Source organism: Lithobates pipiens, unplaced genomic scaffold, assembly GCF_037356315.1.
Source record: "Lithobates pipiens isolate NorthernLeopardFrog02 unplaced genomic scaffold, aLitPip1_a1.2 Scaffold_18, whole genome shotgun sequence".
Lineage (NCBI taxonomy): Eukaryota > Metazoa > Chordata > Amphibia > Anura > Ranidae > Lithobates > Lithobates pipiens.
Window position 1 is genome coordinate 300,006,998 of NW_027507758.1, and position 16,468 is coordinate 300,023,465.

Below are 16,468 nucleotides of genomic sequence, written 5' to 3' on the forward strand. Positions count from 1 at the left end.
GAATTTTTCAGTTTGTTTCCGCCCCCCCCCCCAAAAAAAAAATTTGACCGCCAGTTGCCATTGTACCTAAGGGTGTCCTGGCCCTCACCCTCTCTCCCACAGTTCTGTTTAAGAGACAATAAATCTCTTTGCATTCAAAAAAGTGTCTGGCGCCCACCCTTTTCATCCTGCATTACACCCACCATGCCTTGTAACCCACTCTACACAGAAGAATGTCAGCTGTCCCTGACTCTGGAGGTCACCATTAGGCCTAAAGGGGCCCAGGACTTTGTTACATAAATAACGAGAATACTGTCATTATGATAAATGAGATCATTTACTGAAGTTTGTTATCAGCTAACAAGTTAGGCTTGGTTCACACTTGTGTGATGAGGGAACCCTGTGAATCCACTGCAAGTTCCCGCATCACACTGCCATATACTAACTGCTGGTAGTGTTAATACATTGTTAATGACACCCCCATTTCAGCTCGCATATGCGAACTGGACATGAATCATATGTACACACCCATGCGATCCCATTCTGGTGCAGACCAAAAAAAGGATCCTGTGCGAGTATTGTCCGCATGCGATGCAATATTAGCCATATTGTCTGTATGGCTGAAATCGCATCGCACGGACATCACATGTGATTTGCAATGCAGTGCGAATTTCATGCGATATCACAGAGCGCGCAAGTGTGAACCGCCTTTCGTCTTTAAAAAGAGGGTTCCCAGTCCCCACGCTCTCAAAATATTAGTGTAACTATTTTGCTAGTTTTGGATCTTAGTAAAGCCTGAAGGGTTACCTATGGATGTCTGTGCTGTATGGTTTGCTGAGACATTGTCCAGAGCAGAATGCAGTCTGCCCAGAAGCCTACTCTAAAATTAACATCCAAAATGTAATAAATATATATTTTTGTTATATTTTTATGTATGCTGTGTGAATCTGAACACATAACAACCTCTGATTCCTCCTGTATTGTAACCGTACTGTCTGATCTCATGTTAGAAAGTGCTGTGCAAACTGTTGGTGCTGTATAACGGTATAATAATAATAATAATAATAACAAATGGTGTGATTTTCTCAAATGTGACTGTAAAAGTGTAAATATACTTTAACTGTATTTTGTTTTGTACATTAAAAAAAAACAGCCATAAATAAAACACCTTAAAAAAAGCAAAAATTTGTTAAAAGCATGTGATGAGCTATCAGTGTGATCGTCCAATGCACAGTAGCAGAAAACTTCTACCTAGGAGTGATGTGATCTCTCAGTGCTCGGCCCCTCCCCTCCTCCTCCTCCTGCCTCCAGCTGTCAGTGTGGCCCCGCCCCCGGCGTGTCTCCAGCACTCAGAGCAGTACAGGCTGTGCTGGGAAGGGGAGTTGCTCGGCGGGTGCACGGCTGCAACCTTCTCCCTTCTTTCTCACTATTTTAGTCACCCCCCCAACCCACCTACCCATCCCCCGGTCACCGATCAGCTCGGCAAACTTTCCCGGGACGGACGATCTGCACACACAGGTAAGAGGACAGCGGTCACTGGGATAAAACATGGCTCTGCTAAACTTCCCATCAAAGTCATCAGATCGGCAGCAAGTGGCACATCGCCTATAAGTGTCAGATCGCCTGTATTTGTTATCAGATCGCCTATAAGTGTCAGATCGCCTGTATGTGTCATGAGATCGCCTATAAGTGTAAGATCGATTTTATTTGTTATCAGATCGCCTATGTTAGATCGCCTGTATGAGTAATGAGATCGCCTATAAGTGTCAGATCGCCTCTATGTGTCATGAGATCGCCTATAAGCGTCAGATCGCCTGTATGTGTCATCCGATCACCTATAAGTGTGAGATCGCCTGTATGTGTCATCCGATTGCCTATAAGTGTTAGATCGCCAGTAAGTGTCTTCAGATCTCCTATATATGTCAGATGGTCTGAAAGTGTCATGAGATCGTCTATAAATGTCAGATCGCCTGCATGTTTCAGATCGCCACTAATGGTTATCAGATCGTCAGTAAATGTCATCAGATTGCTTTTAATTGTCAGATCGCCTGTATGTGTCACCAGATAGCTACTAAGTATCAGATCACCTGTATGTGTCATCAGATTGTATATACATGCCAGATCGCCTGTATGTGTCATCAGATCGATTATAAGTGTCAGATCGCCTATATTTGTGTGTCGGATCACCACTAATGGTCATCAGATCGCCAGCAAGTGTCAGATCACCTGTATGTGTCATGAGATCGCTAATAAGTGTCAGATCACCACTAAGTGCCCAGATCTGGCAGCCCTAGGTGTAATCAGAGGTTGCTGCCATGGTTTTAATTGCAGTGATGCCTGTTATCTGTGGTGATGGTCCCCCAGGAGGGTTGTTTTGTTAGCAGTGCACTTCTAAGCACTATTGCATACACAATCCGATCTGATCTGAATGTGCCTGGCCTGTAATCACTGACAAGTGCAGTGGTGGGAGGGAGGCAGCAACAAGAGAGGCTGCTTGGGCTTTGCTGAATATTTTATAAGAGCAGCTCCAGGTTCAGTAAACTTGTGTGTACAGCAAGCCTGGAGAAACACAAGGCTGTCCATGAGCAGAGATCTGATGAGGACTGCTACATTTGGGCACAGATACAAAGCAGTCTTCCAGATATGCTCTTTTCAGGCTGATTTACTAAAGGAGGTGACAGTCTGCACTTAATAAATTGGGTGAGAATTCACTTTAGTTAGCCAATCCTGTGAAAAGCTAATTCCTGCTTAATTAAATAGTTAAAATGTTACTAAACTCTCAACAGTAAAATCAGTGTGTATATGCAGTAAAGCATGCTTGTTATACCCATTAGTGTGGAACCTAAGGTGTTAATCCTGTGCATTGTTTTAAAAGGTTGTTTGATCCTGTCTTCTCTGATCCTCCCCTTTCTTTTAGAGGACAGAGCCTTAGGGGTACTTCGCACATGCTCAGTTTGGTGTGTATTGTTGGAAAGTTTGTTTTTTCCTTGGGAGGGTGCATGTGATCAGCACAGGGCCAATCAGCACTGTCCAGACAGATGATCAGGGGTCATGCAGCCTCATAGGACAGTCAGAGGAGAATGAAAACTCCTCCTACAAACTTTAACCAGTGCTCTGCTGCGTACTGATAGAAGTCACAAGACTGCTATATACTGCTGAAGACAAAAGGTATTAGGGGTATTTCACACCACAAGCAGTCCAATGCATTTTTGTCCTGCATCAAAAACACATGGAAAGTAGCTTATATGGTTTTTAATGGCATAGTTCACACCAGTGCGTTCCAGTTCCAGAAAAAAAGTAGAACATGCTGCATTTTTCCTGCACTGGACTGTACTGGAAAGCTGTAAAAGCATCAAAAACACACTGGAACGCATCGGAATGCACTAAAACACACTGGAACACACATGTCCTTATTTAGGGCTGGTTCGCACCACAAAAACACACTCCAGATCTGTCATGGATGCAGTTCTGCATGCACGTTTTTAACACTTTTTCTATGCATTCCGGTGCATTTTTGAAGCGTTTCAGAATGCATTCCAGGTGCTCGTTTTCTCCCTTTTTCCAGATTTTTTTTTCAGCACTATACTAGGGTCCGGTGCATTTTTGATGTGTTCCAGTGCGTTTTCATATGTTTTTGATGGATTTTACTGTGTTCCAGTACAGTCCAGTGCAGGAAAAATGCAGCATGTTCTACTTTCTTTTCTGGAACTGAAAAGCCCTGGAACTGACTGCACTGGTGAGAACTATGCCATTGGAAACCATATAACCTACTTTTTATGCATTTTTGATGCAGAACAAAAACACACTGGACTGCATGTGGTGTGAGGTTAAGAAAAAAGAGGGAGGGAAATGCGCTGGACTGCATCAAAAATGCACATGCAAAAAAGCATCTGGAATGCATTCCTATGGTGTGAACTGGCCCTTAAAGTGGTTGTATAGTCAATTTTGGGACATTTACCTACAGGAAAGTCTATAATAAGGCTTACCTGTAGGTAAAGGAGATATTCCCCCTCGCAATGCGCCGCTGACTGCAGCGGCGCATGCGCACAGGGGATTCTCAGCTGAAAGTCCGGCAGACGCCAGACCCTGCCAGAAAGAAATCTCTTGCGCACATGCGTGGGAGTGACAATATCGTGGCTCCGGCCACTCACAGCGCTGGAGCCGCCATACCCGGAAGAAACGCAGAGGGAACATGTCAGCTCCCTCGGCGTGGATCGGGCCAGATGTCGGGGCCTCGTTCTAAGGTAAGTATTTCATAATAAGCTAGTATGCGGTGCATACTAGCTCATTATGCCTTTTCCTTTGCAGGTGAGTAAAAAAATTAAAAAACTTCAGTGGGTATACAACCGCTTTAAGCAGTTTACTGTATATTTATATGTAAAACGCTGTGCAAACTTTTGGCACTATATAAATCCTGTACTGTATAATAATAATAATAATAATATTTACTAAAATAATTGCATTTCCATGTTCTGTGTACTGTGGGAGACCAGATATAGTGAATGCTGGGTCCTGGGTTTAGTAACTTTTTAACCCTTGCAGGATGGGCACAGCTTCACTTCAGGGGAACTTTTTTCCCAAAGTTAACTATAGGGAAAAAAAAGTGCAGCATCATAGTTATTTGCAAACAATATAAAGACAAATCATAACCAGACCATAGGCACTGTGCATTGGACACAGATCTGCTGTCTACCATACACTCTCCAATTTGTACAGTAAATCCCATGAGTTAACTGAACTTAAAGTGATACTTAAGTCTCGTTTTTGTTCTTCTTTTAGTTAAAATGAACAAACATATTATACTTACCTCCCCTGTGCAGTTGGTTTTGCATAGAGCAGCATGGATCCTTGTCTTCTCGGATCCCTCTTCAGTGCTTCTGGCCCCTCCCTCCTGTTGAGTACCCCCACAGCAAGCAGCTTGCTATGGGGGCACCCGAGCCGAGCCACAGCTCTCTGTGTCCATTCAGACATGGAGCCGTGGCCCGCCCGACACCTTTTTCTCCTTATTAGCTGACTGACTTTGATTGACAGCAGTGGGAGCAAATAGCGCCCCGCTGCTGTCTTATGCCGCGTACACACGAGCGGATTGTATGGCGTACTTAGTCCGTCGAAACACATTTCAGCGGACAATCCGCTCGTGTGTGGGCTTCAGCTGACTTTTTCAGCGTGCAGTCCGGAGTACTAAGAATTTCGTTTTTTTCTAAATTCTGGACTGCATGTGGTGTGAGGTTAAGAAAAAAGAGGGAGGGAAATGCGCTGGACTGCATCAAAAATGCACATGCAAAAAAGCATCTGGAATGCATTCCTATGGTGTGAACTGGCCCTTAAAGTGGTTGTATAGTCAATTTTGGGACATTTACCTACAGGAAAGTCTATAATAAGGCTTACCTGTAGGTAAAGGAGATATTCCCCCTCGCAATGCGCCGCTGACTGCAGCGGCGCATGCGCACAGGGGATTCTCAGCTGAAAGTCCGGCAGACGCCAGACCCTGCCAGAAAGAAATCTCTTGCGCACATGCGTGGGAGTGACAATATCGTGGCTCCGGCCACTCACAGCGCTGGAGCCGCCATACCCGGAAGAAACGCAGAGGGAACATGTCAGCTCCCTCGGCGTGGATCGGGCCAGATGTCGGGGCCTCGTTCTAAGGTAAGTATTTCATAATAAGCTAGTATGCGGTGCATACTAGCTCATTATGCCTTTTCCTTTGCAGGTGAGTAAAAAAATTAAAAAACTTCAGTGGGTATACAACCGCTTTAAGCAGTTTACTGTATATTTATATGTAAAACGCTGTGCAAACTTTTGGCACTATATAAATCCTGTACTGTATAATAATAATAATAATAATATTTACTAAAATAATTGCATTTCCATGTTCTGTGTACTGTGGGAGACCAGATATAGTGAATGCTGGGTCCTGGGTTTAGTAACTTTTTAACCCTTGCAGGATGGGCACAGCTTCACTTCAGGGGAACTTTTTTCCCAAAGTTAACTTTAGGGAAAAAAAAGTGCAGCATCATAGTTATTTGCAAACAATATAAAGACAAATCATAACCAGACCATAGGCACTGTGCATTGGACACAGATCTGCTGTCTACCATACACTCTCCAATTTGTACAGTAAATCCCATGAGTTAACTGAACTTAAAGTGATACTTAAGTCTCGTTTTTGTTCTTCTTTTAGTTAAAATGAACAAACATATTATACTTACCTCCCCTGTGCAGTTGGTTTTGCATAGAGCAGCATGGATCCTTGTCTTCTCGGATCCCTCTTCAGTGCTTCTGGCCCCTCCCTCCTGTTGAGTACCCCCACAGCAAGCAGCTTGCTATGGGGGCACCCGAGCCGAGCCACAGCTCTCTGTGTCCATTCAGACATGGAGCCGTGGCCCGCCCGACACCTTTTTCTCCTTATTAGCTGACTGACTTTGATTGACAGCAGTGGGAGCAAATAGCGCCCCGCTGCTGTCTTATGCCGCGTACACACGAGCGGATTGTATGGCGTACTTAGTCCGTCGAAACACATTTCAGCGGACAATCCGCTCGTGTGTGGGCTTCAGCTGACTTTTTCAGCGTGCAGTCCGGAGTACTAAGAATTTCGTTTTTTTCTAAATTCTGGACTGCATGTGGTGTGAGGTTAAGAAAAAAGAGGGAGGGAAATGCGCTGGACTGCATCAAAAATGCACATGCAAAAAAGCATCTGGAATGCATTCCTATGGTGTGAACTGGCCCTTAAAGTGGTTGTATAGTCAATTTTGGGACATTTACCTACAGGAAAGTCTATAATAAGGCTTACCTGTAGGTAAAGGAGATATTCCCCCTCGCAATGCGCCGCTGACTGCAGCGGCGCATGCGCACAGGGGATTCTCAGCTGAAAGTCCGGCAGACGCCAGACCCTGCCAGAAAGAAATCTCTTGCGCACATGCGTGGGAGTGACAATATCGTGGCTCCGGCCACTCACAGCGCTGGAGCCGCCATACCCGGAAGAAACGCAGAGGGAACATGTCAGCTCCCTCGGCGTGGATCGGGCCAGATGTCGGGGCCTCGTTCTAAGGTAAGTATTTCATAATAAGCTAGTATGCGGTGCATACTAGCTCATTATGCCTTTTCCTTTGCAGGTGAGTAAAAAAATTAAAAAACTTCAGTGGGTATACAACCGCTTTAAGCAGTTTACTGTATATTTATATGTAAAACGCTGTGCAAACTTTTGGCACTATATAAATCCTGTACTGTATAATAATAATAATAATAATATTTACTAAAATAATTGCATTTCCATGTTCTGTGTACTGTGGGAGACCAGATATAGTGAATGCTGGGTCCTGGGTTTAGTAACTTTTTAACCCTTGCAGGATGGGCACAGCTTCACTTCAGGGGAACTTTTTTCCCAAAGTTAACTATAGGGAAAAAAAAGTGCAGCATCATAGTTATTTGCAAACAATATAAAGACAAATCATAACCAGACCATAGGCACTGTGCATTGGACACAGATCTGCTGTCTACCATACACTCTCCAATTTGTACAGTAAATCCCATGAGTTAACTGAACTTAAAGTGATACTTAAGTCTCGTTTTTGTTCTTCTTTTAGTTAAAATGAACAAACATATTATACTTACCTCCCCTGTGCAGTTGGTTTTGCATAGAGCAGCATGGATCCTTGTCTTCTCGGATCCCTCTTCAGTGCTTCTGGCCCCTCCCTCCTGTTGAGTACCCCCACAGCAAGCAGCTTGCTATGGGGGCACCCGAGCCGAGCCACAGCTCTCTGTGTCCATTCAGACATGGAGCCGTGGCCCGCCCGACACCTTTTTCTCCTTATTAGCTGACTGACTTTGATTGACAGCAGTGGGAGCAAATAGCGCCCCGCTGCTGTCTTATGCCGCGTACACACGAGCGGATTGTATGGCGTACTTAGTCCGTCGAAACACATTTCAGCGGACAATCCGCTCGTGTGTGGGCTTCAGCTGACTTTTTCAGCGTGCAGTCCGGAGTACTAAGAATTTCGTTTTTTTCTAAATTCTGGACTGCATGTGGTGTGAGGTTAAGAAAAAAGAGGGAGGGAAATGCGCTGGACTGCATCAAAAATGCACATGCAAAAAAGCATCTGGAATGCATTCCTATGGTGTGAACTGGCCCTTAAAGTGGTTGTATAGTCAATTTTGGGACATTTACCTACAGGAAAGTCTATAATAAGGCTTACCTGTAGGTAAAGGAGATATTCCCCCTCGCAATGCGCCGCTGACTGCAGCGGCGCATGCGCACAGGGGATTCTCAGCTGAAAGTCCGGCAGACGCCAGACCCTGCCAGAAAGAAATCTCTTGCGCACATGCGTGGGAGTGACAATATCGTGGCTCCGGCCACTCACAGCGCTGGAGCCGCCATACCCGGAAGAAACGCAGAGGGAACATGTCAGCTCCCTCGGCGTGGATCGGGCCAGATGTCGGGGCCTCGTTCTAAGGTAAGTATTTCATAATAAGCTAGTATGCGGTGCATACTAGCTCATTATGCCTTTTCCTTTGCAGGTGAGTAAAAAAATTAAAAAACTTCAGTGGGTATACAACCGCTTTAAGCAGTTTACTGTATATTTATATGTAAAACGCTGTGCAAACTTTTGGCACTATATAAATCCTGTACTGTATAATAATAATAATAATAATATTTACTAAAATAATTGCATTTCCATGTTCTGTGTACTGTGGGAGACCAGATATAGTGAATGCTGGGTCCTGGGTTTAGTAACTTTTTAACCCTTGCAGGATGGGCACAGCTTCACTTCAGGGGAACTTTTTTCCCAAAGTTAACTTTAGGGAAAAAAAAGTGCAGCATCATAGTTATTTGCAAACAATATAAAGACAAATCATAACCAGACCATAGGCACTGTGCATTGGACACAGATCTGCTGTCTACCATACACTCTCCAATTTGTACAGTAAATCCCATGAGTTAACTGAACTTAAAGTGATACTTAAGTCTCGTTTTTGTTCTTCTTTTAGTTAAAATGAACAAACATATTATACTTACCTCCCCTGTGCAGTTGGTTTTGCATAGAGCAGCATGGATCCTTGTCTTCTCGGATCCCTCTTCAGTGCTTCTGGCCCCTCCCTCCTGTTGAGTACCCCCACAGCAAGCAGCTTGCTATGGGGGCACCCGAGCCGAGCCACAGCTCTCTGTGTCCATTCAGACATGGAGCCGTGGCCCGCCCGACACCTTTTTCTCCTTATTAGCTGACTGACTTTGATTGACAGCAGTGGGAGCAAATAGCGCCCCGCTGCTGTCTTATGCCGCGTACACACGAGCGGATTGTATGGCGTACTTAGTCCGTCGAAACACATTTCAGCGGACAATCCGCTCGTGTGTGGGCTTCAGCTGACTTTTTCAGCGTGCAGTCCGGAGTACTAAGAATTTCGTTTTTTTCTAAATTCTGGACTGCATGTGGTGTGAGGTTAAGAAAAAAGAGGGAGGGAAATGCGCTGGACTGCATCAAAAATGCACATGCAAAAAAGCATCTGGAATGCATTCCTATGGTGTGAACTGGCCCTTAAAGTGGTTGTATAGTCAATTTTGGGACATTTACCTACAGGAAAGTCTATAATAAGGCTTACCTGTAGGTAAAGGAGATATTCCCCCTCGCAATGCGCCGCTGACTGCAGCGGCGCATGCGCACAGGGGATTCTCAGCTGAAAGTCCGGCAGACGCCAGACCCTGCCAGAAAGAAATCTCTTGCGCACATGCGTGGGAGTGACAATATCGTGGCTCCGGCCACTCACAGCGCTGGAGCCGCCATACCCGGAAGAAACGCAGAGGGAACATGTCAGCTCCCTCGGCGTGGATCGGGCCAGATGTCGGGGCCTCGTTCTAAGGTAAGTATTTCATAATAAGCTAGTATGCGGTGCATACTAGCTCATTATGCCTTTTCCTTTGCAGGTGAGTAAAAAAATTAAAAAACTTCAGTGGGTATACAACCGCTTTAAGCAGTTTACTGTATATTTATATGTAAAACGCTGTGCAAACTTTTGGCACTATATAAATCCTGTACTGTATAATAATAATAATAATAATATTTACTAAAATAATTGCATTTCCATGTTCTGTGTACTGTGGGAGACCAGATATAGTGAATGCTGGGTCCTGGGTTTAGTAACTTTTTAACCCTTGCAGGATGGGCACAGCTTCACTTCAGGGGAACTTTTTTCCCAAAGTTAACTATAGGGAAAAAAAAGTGCAGCATCATAGTTATTTGCAAACAATATAAAGACAAATCATAACCAGACCATAGGCACTGTGCATTGGACACAGATCTGCTGTCTACCATACACTCTCCAATTTGTACAGTAAATCCCATGAGTTAACTGAACTTAAAGTGATACTTAAGTCTCGTTTTTGTTCTTCTTTTAGTTAAAATGAACAAACATATTATACTTACCTCCCCTGTGCAGTTGGTTTTGCATAGAGCAGCATGGATCCTTGTCTTCTCGGATCCCTCTTCAGTGCTTCTGGCCCCTCCCTCCTGTTGAGTACCCCCACAGCAAGCAGCTTGCTATGGGGGCACCCGAGCCGAGCCACAGCTCTCTGTGTCCATTCAGACATGGAGCCGTGGCCCGCCCGACACCTTTTTCTCCTTATTAGCTGACTGACTTTGATTGACAGCAGTGGGAGCAAATAGCGCCCCGCTGCTGTCTTATGCCGCGTACACACGAGCGGATTGTATGGCGTACTTAGTCCGTCGAAACACATTTCAGCGGACAATCCGCTCGTGTGTGGGCTTCAGCTGACTTTTTCAGCGTGCAGTCCGGAGTACTAAGAATTTCGTTTTTTTCTAAATTCTGTCCGTCGTACTTTGGTTTCAGCGGACAATACGGTCGTCAGTATGCTAGTCGGACAGACTAAGAATGACACATGCCCAGAAAGGATTTACAGGGCTTTGCTGTGTCTTGGACTTCCTATTTCTAGTCCCGTCGTACGTGCTGTACGTCATCGCGCAAGCTTTCGTCGGACTGTTTGGGTATCCGTGTGTGGTCAAGTCCGTTCAGTGGAAAGTACGACGGACTATCCGTCGGATTGTATGACGGACTAAGTACGCCATACAATCCGCTCGTGTGTACGCGGCATTAGTCAATGAGGAGGGGAGGCCTGCACGGCCGAGACTCCCCTGCAACATTGCTGGATTGGGATGGGGCTCAGGTAAATATTAGGGGAGGCTGCTGCACACACAAGGCTTTTTATCTTAATGCATAGAATACTTTAAGATAAAAAAAAAAAACTTCTGACATTACAACTCCTTTAACAACTTCAGCCCTGGAAGGATTTGCCCCCTTAATGACCAGGCTGTATTTTGTGATACGGGACTGTGTCTCTTTAACTGACAATTGCACGGTCGTGTACTAAAACAAAATTGACGTCCTTTTTTTCCCACAAATAGAGCTTTTTTGGTGGTATTTGATCACCTCTGCGGTTCTAATTTTTTGCGCTATAAACAAACAAACAGCGACAATTTTGAAAAAAAAAAAAAAAACATATATTTTTTTTTTTTTACTTTTTGATATAATACATATCCCCCCCCAAAAAAAAAACACATTTATGAGTTTAGGCCCATATATACTCTTCTACATATTTTTGGTAAAGAAAATCGCAATAGGCGTATATGAATTGGTTTGCGCAAAAGTTATAGCGTCTACAAACTATGGGATTGATTTAGGGACTTTTATTGATTTTTATTGTTTTTACTAGTAATGGCGATGATCTGTGATTTTTAGCGGGATTGCGGTGGACAAATCTGACCCCAAATGACACTTTTTGGGGACCAGTGACATTATTACATTGATCAGTGCAATAAAATACACTGATCAATGCAAAAATGACACTGGCAGGGAAGGGGTTAACACTAGGGGGCGATCAAGGGTTTAAGTATGTTCTCTGGTTGTGTGGGGGATGGGTTCACTGGGACATGACAGAGATCACTGCTCCCGATCACTGGGAACAGATCTCTGACATGTCCCCTGTCAGAACGGGGAATCGCCTTGTTTACACTGGCATATGCCTATTCTGCCTCTGTACTAGGCGATCGACGGGCCCTGCCAGACATACGGGCATGCTCCTGTAGCATGCAGTGGAAACTAGGGTGCGCCACCGGCGACGCGCAAGTGGGCAAAATAGTTTTACATATACCCAGTGAAGTAACTGGCCTCAGGTAAAACACAGAGATGAAACAAATCCTCCTACACAAGTTCTATTTGTTATGTGCAGTCTTCTCTTCTCTTTTCAAAGTCCAGAATTTATAAAGCTTGTCTGAGATTTCAGAAAAAGGGGACAGAGAGCTGAAACTACACTCTGTAGTGCTCAGTGAGTTAAGCTCTGCGAGTTGATTGGAGGGAAGGGACACCCCCCCCCCCCTCCCCTTCACACAGCACACAGGAACAGAGCTGAAGCTGTCACTCACAGGTTGTGTGCTGAAGCTACCTCCCCTGTTACCTTTTTTGTTTTTGGTGTCAGAAAAACTTGTCAGACGTGATTCATGCTGATAGCCAAGGAACGAGGCAGCAGGCAGAAATGACTTTCATGCCCTGGAGTGAGACAAGTACACACTATAGACTAGAGGGATATGTTTTGTTCATATTTCATATCTGAGGTTTACAACCAATTTAATTCTTAATATACATGCACACATCTTGCACATTGGCCTGGGTGATAGGCGCTGTGGATTGGACACAGACTTGTGGCCTACCATACACTCTCCAATTTGTAAAGCAGATCTCAAGAAGGATCCATTCTGCTTTTTATCTAAATAGTACATACGGAACTTGTGCATTCCGTTGCTGCATAGCTCTCTATACTCTGAGGAACTTGTTTTTAAACAGCAACTGTTTGTTGTTACAATGTTTCACTTTGTTTAAATAAAATGTAACTTTTTTTCTTACTTTAGTCTTCATGCACACTGGTGTATTGTAAACGCTGTTACTCCTGACAGGAGATAATCATCAATAAAGTGCCAAAAAAGGAAGCGCCACTTGTTTGTACCCTCCCTCCCTCCCTCCTCTGCCACATTTTTGGGGGCAAGAGGGGAGCGGGTTTCTGGTTTTACCCACTCCCACTTCCAGGTCAGAGCGATGCGGCAATCTATGATGATGTCATGTCCAGTGGCGTAACTAGAACCTTCCCCGATGCAAGAAACCATGAAGGGCCCCCATGACCCCTGTACAGGGCCCTTTCCTCCGAGCCCAGTGGTGGAACACCAGGGCCCAGTCACAAGTGGGTGGCTGCGTATGAAGGAACCAATTTCTCCATTCCCCCCCCCCCCTCAATTCTCCTCCTCTCCCTCCCACAGGCATTCAGTGGCTGCAGGAGGAAAATGGAGAGATCGGTTCCTCTATGTCAGTGTTTCTCAATCTTTTTCCAGTCAGGGCACCCTTGAAGTATACCCCCCTGCAACTGTGTGCATTGCATGCAATTGCAGCATAGTGATGATTCATTTAAGGGGTTAAAACAGCTGGTCAGGAGGCAAGCTCGATGAGTCGGGTCATGGGTCCTGTGGGGATACCAGCGATCATTTCACGGAGAGGAAGAACGGGGAGATGCTAATGTAAACAAGCATCTCCCCGTTCTGCCTAGTGACAGTGTCACTGATCTCTGCTCCCTGGGATCAGGAGCAGAGATCAGTAACGTGTCACACGTAGCCACGCCCCCCACAGTTAGAAACACGCCTCTAGGACACACTTAACCCCTACACTGCCACCTAGTGGTTAACAACTTCACTACCAGTCTAATTTACACAGGAATCAGTGTATTTGTATAGCACTTATTGCTGTATAAATGACAATGGTCCCAAAAATGTGTCAAAAATGTCCAATGTGTCCACCATAATGTCACAATAAAAATTGCTGATCGCCATTATTTAAAAAAAATATATTAATAAAAATGCTATATCCCCTAACTATATATAACTTTTGCGCAAACCAATCAATAAACACTTATTGTGATTTTTTTTCCCCAAAAATATGTAAAAGAATACGTATCAGCCTAAAAAAAAAAAAAAAAAAAAGGGAAAAAAATGTTTTTTTATATATTTTTGGGGGATATTTATTATAGTAAAATGTAAAAAATACAGGCATACTTTTAAGTACACAATGTGGTTTATTTTCTAAAGCTGGAAAGTGCAAAATCAGTCTCACTTCTGCATAGAAACCAATGAGCTTCTAACCCCAGATTGTTCAATTAAGATTTGGTAATAAAACATGGAAGCGCATTAGTTTCTATGCAGAAGGGAGCCTGATTTTGCACTTTCCAGCTTTAGTAAATAAACCCCATTGTGTACTTAAAAGTGGGGTATGCCTGTAATGTGTTTTTTTCAAAATTGTCACTCTTTTTTGTTTATAAAGCAAAAAAAAAAAAAACTGCGGAAGTGATCAAATACCACCAAAAGAAAGCTCTATTTGTGGGGAAAAAAGGACGTCAATTTTGTTTGGGAGCCACGTTGCATGACAGCACAATTGTCAGTTAAAGCAACGTAGTGCCGAATCGCAAAAAGTGCTCTTGTCAGGAAGGGGGTAAATTCTTCCGGGGCTGAACTGTTTAAGGGCTTTTTTGGCCCATGTTTATTAAAGTAAAAGAAAAAAAAGTCCATCCAGGATTCCCACGTAGGGGTTTCAACTTCAAAGCAATAATGAAATAAATGAAATAAATGAAAAATACCGAGTCACCTGGCTCTCTGGTCAGCACTGCTATTCAGGCGTTGACCTCGGTCCTCTTGACCCTGCAACTATGTCCCTGTTTGGTACCCACTCTGTACCTCTGGTGACACTCTCTTTCACAGCTTCCTGACTGCTTCAGCCCACCGGCTTGTGCCCTCCGTCTGCTCTGTCAGACTGTCCTGTGCAAACAGGCACACTTCTCCCTTAAAACGTTTTTAAAATGATCATTTTTAAATGAGCAGAGATTTAATAATGCTTAAAGTGAAACAATAAAAATTAAATATTCCTTTAACCACTTCCCGCTCGCCCTATAGCCGAATGACGGCTATAGAGCAGGCGCTTTCGTCCGGGAGGCCGTCCCTGGACGTCCTTGTGTTTACTTCCGCAATGTGCGCCGCCGCAGGCGCGCATCGGGGAAGTTTTGTGTTTGCCGTGTCCCCCGGAGACAGGCAAACACAGATCGCTGTAAACGGCCAATCACAGCGGCCATTTACAGCACGATTTACAGCACGATCGCCATGTCCAATGTGAGATGATCTCATATGTAAACATGTCATCAGTGCCACATAGTGCCATCTGTCATCAGTGCCACATATTAGTGCCATCTGTCATCAGTGCCTCGTATCAGTGCCATTTGTCATCAGTGCCACATGTCAGTGCCATCTGTTGTCAGTGTCATTTGTCATCAATGCCACTTATCAGTGCCATCTGTCATCAGTGTCACTCGTCATCGGTGCCACGTATTAGTGCCATCTGTCATCAGTGCCACGTATTAGTGCCATCTGTCATCAGTGCCACGTATAAGTGCCATCTGTCATCAGTGCCACATATTAGTGCCATCTGTCATCAGTGCCACGTGTCATCAGTGCCACGTATAAGTGTCATCATTGCCACGTATCAGTGCCATCTGTCATCAGTGTCACGTGTCATTGTCCTGGTGCTGCAGGGCCTTCAAAAGTGTAATAGATAGTCAACAAGTTGTGTAATTTATGCTTCTAGAACACCTGATGGCACTCCCTGCATGTTGGGCCTCTCTATGTGGCTGTGAAAAAGTCCCACGCATGTGGTATTGTAATACTCAGGAGGAGTAGCAGAATTTTTTTGGGGGTGTCATTTGTGGTATACACATGCCATGTGAGAAAAATAACCTATTACAATGACAATTTTGTGGAAAAAAATAAAAAAAATTAAAAATCTTAATTTTGCAAACAATTGTGGGAAAAAAATTACAACGTCAAAAAGCTCACTATGCCTCTTACTAAATACCTTGGAATGTTTACTTTCCAAAAAGGGGTCATTTGGGGGGTATTTGTACTTTCCTGGCTTGTTCGGGTTGCAAGAAGTGAGATAGTCCACCAGTACATCAGATGTGATCAATTTTGTGCGATTCGCACCACAGCTTGTAGACTCTCTAACTTTCACAAAGACCAAATAATATCCACTAATTTGGGTCATTTTTACCAAAGATATGTAGCAGTATAAATTGTGGCCAAAATTTATGAATAAAAAAATAATAATTTGCATAATTTTGTCACAGAAACAAAGAAATATGCGCTTTTTTTTCAAAATTTTCATTCTTTTTTCATTTATAGCGCAAAAAATAAAAACCCCAGAGGTGATCAAATACCACCAAAAGAAAGCTCTATTTGTGGGAAAAAAAGGCCAAAAAATTCATTTGGGTACAGTGTTGCATGACTGAGTAATTGTCATTCAAAGTGTGAGAGCACCGAAAGCTGAAAATTGGTCTGGGCAGGAAGGGTGTTTAAGTGCCCAGTAAGCAAGTGGCTAAATATTGTGCCGGGGGGGTGGGGGG

The 16,468-nt window shown here is 44.0% G+C and overlaps 1 protein-coding gene across 2 annotated transcripts in view; it reads left to right on the forward strand.

Moving 5' to 3' along the window:
• The first annotated feature begins 1,320 nt into the window (after positions 1-1,320).
• Positions 1,321-16,468, forward strand: part of POPDC1 (popeye domain cAMP effector 1) — a 114,161-nt gene continuing 99,013 nt past the window's right edge. For both annotated transcript variants that reach the window (XM_077487183.1, XM_077487182.1), the window contains exon 1: positions 1,321-1,497. The gene's annotated coding sequence lies outside the window, so the exon portion shown is untranslated. The remainder of the gene's footprint in view (positions 1,498-16,468) is intronic.